Genomic DNA, 5,372 nt, shown 5'->3' on the forward strand with positions numbered 1-5,372 from the left:
AATGTGCAATGATAAACTGCACTTACAGTGGAAACGGATTGTCCGTCTTTTCGTTTACCAAGGACAGAAAAAGGTAACGTTCTTGCTTGCTCCTGTATGAATGGTCCTAGGCTACCTGAGGCTTCACCTAGTAAGGAAAGTTGCGCTGGAGCCCGGGTAATATCGCACATGGCTTATTCAAGTTGCGCGCTAGACATTCTCTAAAGTGTCGAGACTCAAGCACTTAACTTACCTTAACCGATTGTTCCATACAAATGGTTAGTTAACGATTTAACAACTTCAACATCTGCTATTACAGTCGTTATTTTTTTGTAGGACTTAGGCTAATGACCTTGCACAGAGGGAAAACTATCTACACCACTTGTCATTGATTTCTATGCATTCACTGATCCTTACAGATGGGTTTGTTTTAAGCCATTGAATATACCGTAATTGCTCTGCCATGCAACACATTATAAGCTACACATGTTTGTTAAATGAGAAATATGGTCTGGGTCACATTGAAACAGTAACAGTTGTATAACAGTAATTATACAAACATTATACCAACATTGCAACAGGCAAGTTTATTCAAAAATCACACTAACAAGAACACAATAAGAACAGTAACTAATAAAAAAAAAGATGATTTAACAACACTGAACATACTGAACAGAGGCAGGGGAAAAGGACAGAGGAAGAAGACTTGTCCGTTGTCACAGCATCAAGGTCCGACTGTAGAGATCAAGAAAGTAAGAGGCATGAGGAGAACAACAGAACACTGCTCTCTAGCAGATTGTTTACTGATGTAAACTAAATTGATGCAGTCTTAAAATTATGATTCTAATCCAGGTTTCTATTTTAGGAGAAAGAAATGGCTCATAATCGTTACTAAAAAAAAAAGCTTTATCATCGGCACTAGTGAGGATTAGAAAAAACACTCTCTGTAAGTAACATACATATGTAAAACATTCGCGCATTTCTTTTTTTTTTACATTAGCTCACTAAAACTCTGTAACTAGGGCAAAAAAAAAAGCCTTACCTCCAACAGCTGGTGTTATCGTTGCGGGACAAGGGAAGTGCTTTAGAAACTACCGTAAAGCAGTACCTCTGACAGTATTACAGTGTGTGACGTCATCGCATGTTTTTAACGCCTTTTTAGAACAGATACGTGACCTTAAAAAATGCAATATTCAGCTGAGTTTATTATCTTAGCCCCACCCTTTGATAGCAACTTTAAAATTACTTGACAAAAAATTACATCGTGAGAAAAGTGGATTCTGAGGATAAAACCCCGTTGGCTCCCATTCATTCTGGACTCGCCTACGAGCGCCCCGCGTGGTCAAAGATTATTACTGCAACCAGTCCAGAAACCCGGAAATAACCCGCGAGTGCCAGTTCTCCTCATATTAGACATTCTCTGGCGATACCGATCTAAATATCCTCAATATGCAGTAAGCCTAGGCCATAACATTACAATATTTCATGGATGCAATCCAAGACAATCAGTCTATATCTATAGCCTACATGACAACACACACACACACACACACACACACACACACACACACACACACACACACACACACACACACACACACACACACACACACACACACACACACGCACGCACGCACGCACACACTTAACATGTATTGATAATATGATATATAGTATTCGTAAAGCAACACTGATAGGAGCCTGCATTAGCTAAAGTTATTTGGATGCATGTTGTTTTATAACAAGGAGAGGCAAAGTTGTGCATTACAATGCAAACACGACAATAATTGGCACCAATCTGGTGCACTTAAAAGAGCAATCAGCTGAATAAATGTCTGGTATATAGCCTTTCTGATATGGGCACAGCTTCAGTGCATTTGCAAATGAGAGCCTGCAGTACGAGTGAGATCATTTAACCATCCATCTACAGCCAATACGACCAGACAGAAACATCACTGAACACACACACAATGCCCACGACAAGCCAAACATCAGCACGGCAGGTGGCAGGGTAAGGACGCTAAGGACGGTCAGTGGAGCCCCGACACACGTCACCTCGTCTCCCAGTCAGGGGGTGGACCTGGATGCTTTTGGGATGACTGTCCTGAGTCACATTCATGTGTGTGTTTGTGTGTTAATGTCTGTGTATGTGTGCATTCATGTGTGTGTGTGTGTGTGTGTGTGTGTGTGTGTGTGTGTGTGTGTGTGTGTGTGTGTGTGTGTGTGTGTGTGTGTGTGTGTGTGTGTGTGTGTGTGTGTGTGTGTGTGTGTGTATGTAGGAATGTAGATCTGGAGGCTAGTCTGTCCCCGCGTGGCTTCATGACCGCAAGAAAGACTGGAACCACTATCACTGGGGTGGTCTTCAAGGTCAGGACCCCCCAACACACACACACACACACACACACACACACACACACGCACAAGCACACGCACACAAACACGCACACTCACACTCACACACACACACACACACACACACACTCTAACCAATAAAACATCCGCAAGCAGATAAGATACGATCAACTTTATGAATCTCACACGGGAGATCACTTGTTATTGCAGCTCAAGAGTCAAAAGTACAGCGAAAGAGAGATAAGGGAAAAATACAGATTAAAAAAGATATGAATAATAAAATATGTGTTTCTCTCCGTCTCTCTATATCTGTCTGTCTGTCTGTCTGTCTGTCTGTCTGTCTGTCTGTCTGTCTGTCTGTCTGTCTGTCTCGCTGCCTGTCTCGCTGCCTGTCTCGCTGCCTGTCTCGCTTTGTGTGTGTGTCTGTGTGTGTGGATCTGGAGGCTAGTCTGTCCCCGCGTGGCTTCAGGCCTCCAACCGCAAGAAAGACAGGAACCACTATCGCTGGGGTGGTCTTCAAGGTCAGGAACCCCCAACACACACACACAGACACACACACACACACACACACACACACACACACACACACACACACACACACACACACACAAACACAAGAACACACGGTGTGTTTGTGTGTGCGTGCGTGTGTCACACACACACACACACACACACACACACACACACACACACACACACACACACACACACACACACACACACACACACACACACACACACACACACACAGGGAATGTTTGAATCCAAACCGTTTTCCAATGGAACCCAATGTGAGTTCTGTTCCGTTTCTGGACCAGAGGATCCATATAAAAAACGCCCTCAACACAGTGAAACTAGTTATTGATGTTCTGACCCATATTCCTTTATTCAGACAGGATGACTCTCTGAGATCAATATCTCTTTTACAGCATTAACCTGGAAACAATCAACCTGGACTGGTAACCGATCATTTAGAATATATTAATACAGTGAGAATATATGACCAATAATCTTCAGAAAACATGACATTTAGCAAACTGTACCTTAACGTCTCTGTGGTGAAAGGTGTGCTGTCCCGCGTTGTATGAAAATATAAAAGCACAAAAGGATGGAAAGTAAGATCAGTTGAAGGAAGAGATTCAGGTGTTCGCCAAAACACAAAGTAAGTGTTCAGAACGGAGACAGAACGTGAACACGGTTCTAAAGGTTCTGAGTAAAGATTGAGCTGCTGGGCTCCTCAGTGAAGACAGATGGAATGAGGAAGGAGGCTTTGAACGACAGCTAACTACACCTGAAACCTTTATGATGGTCAGGGCTGGGCTTCACCAGAACACACCCATAACTGTATCAAGACAGAGCAAAGGTTTGAGGAGGTCCATATAAAGCTATAAAACCACCACGACCCAGTCACGATGGTGGAGGTTAAAACAGTGGAACTAAAGTCACGTCAAGGGTATTAAGTTCTGCTGTACTTTGGATTATCTGCAGTGATATCATGTGCCTCCCAACGTATCAAAATACAATCTGATAAAAAGCTAAGGGAAGACTTTTATCACTTTGAAGGAGAAGAAAATGGTTACAGACTTTTCAGAGTTAGGAAACAGACACGACAACAAACCAAACAAACATAGAAAAGAGATCTTATCCACGCTGTCAGAAACTCCTCAGATCAAACAGACCTGTAGCTGAGTTAGAGCTGTCATTAATCAATCATTAACTAACTAAAGAGGATAACTGGTTTATCCGTGCTCCACACACACACACACACACACACACACACACACACACACACACACACACACACACACACACACACACACACACACACACACACATTTTTACCAATAAAACATCCACAAGCAGACAAGATACGATCAACTTTATGAATCTCGCCCCCCACATCACCCCCCACAGCCTTAGTGACTGACAGTATGACCAGACCAGCCCTCACAGCTGACCCTTTGAAATGGAGAAGGATAGCGCCCAGCAATTAGGCCACAGAAGACTGCCTGCTAGTTGAAACTTACAGTTTGACTGCTCAGATCAGATCAGACCAGGCCTCACATATGAACCAAGTAATGCACAATGTTATATGCTGCTGATACAGGCCAGACTCAAGCAACAGCAACTTAGTGCAGCAGAGAGAGAGAGAGAGAGAGAGAGAGAGAGAGAGAGAGAGAGAGAGAGAGAGAGAGAGAGAGAGAGAGAGAGAGAGAGAGATTCATTTTGTATCTCTAGTCACTGAGAGGCCCAGAGGGAACTTCTTCCAAGTTTGGCTAAAGACATGAGGAGAGAGAAGGCACAAGAGCTGGGAGTGCAGAATTCCTTTGTTAGGCTTAACGACCCTACCAGTGGTGTAGTCTATTTTATTGTAGTGGGTATACTGTGATGATTCAACCCGGTATCACGCAATTGCGTGCTCCTGCGCACGAACGTTAATCTATTGAAGCGTGTTCCCGAGCACGATAGTCCGACTTTTTGCGTGTTACACAAAACGAAATGTAAACCAATGCATTCTGAATGGGAGTGTTCTAAGACAATTAACGTGCTCCACAAAACGGTACGAGAGAGAGAGAAAGAGAGAGCGGGAGGGACAGAGAGAGAGAGAGAGAGCGAGAGAGGCTTCAGAAAGGGTGTGCGCAGATAGTACAGTGCACCCTAGTTATGTTTATGCCAAAACCTATATATATAATTAGGCTGTGGAAATTGCAATAAGTTAAGAACACAACTTCGCACGTTGAGCACACAGCCGTGTGACTCGTTTATTTTGTAAAAAAGAAAACCGGAAAACAAAGCGTGCTGAAGGTAAACAAATCCAGCATGGTCTGTGACGTCATGAGACGCACGTTAGTTGAAGGGGGGGGGGGGCGGGGGGGGGGACACGTTTGTTGAGGGGGGGGAGACACGTTTGTAGGGGGGGGGCACGCGAGAGTTGGTTTTTATTGAACGCTCGACAACGAGAGTTGGTTTTTATTGAACGAGACTTCAACACGGAACAGCTGCACGAAACGATGTTCACGTCACTCTCGGTGACGGTGTCG

General features: G+C 43.9%; 1 long non-coding RNA gene across 1 annotated transcript; it reads right to left on the minus strand.

Moving 5' to 3' along the window:
• Nucleotides 1-421: 421 nt before the first annotated feature.
• LOC130378324 (uncharacterized) lies at nt 422-1,548 on the minus strand. Its single transcript, XR_008894642.1, has 2 exons — nt 1,022-1,548; nt 422-714 (listed from the first exon to the last, which is right to left on the minus strand). It is a non-coding gene; the product is annotated as an uncharacterized LOC130378324 (long non-coding RNA).
• Between the last annotated feature and the right edge of the window lie 3,824 nt (nt 1,549-5,372).

The sequence above is a fragment of the Gadus chalcogrammus genome, unplaced genomic scaffold, assembly GCF_026213295.1.
Source record: "Gadus chalcogrammus isolate NIFS_2021 unplaced genomic scaffold, NIFS_Gcha_1.0 GACHA071, whole genome shotgun sequence".
Lineage (NCBI taxonomy): Eukaryota > Metazoa > Chordata > Actinopteri > Gadiformes > Gadidae > Gadus > Gadus chalcogrammus.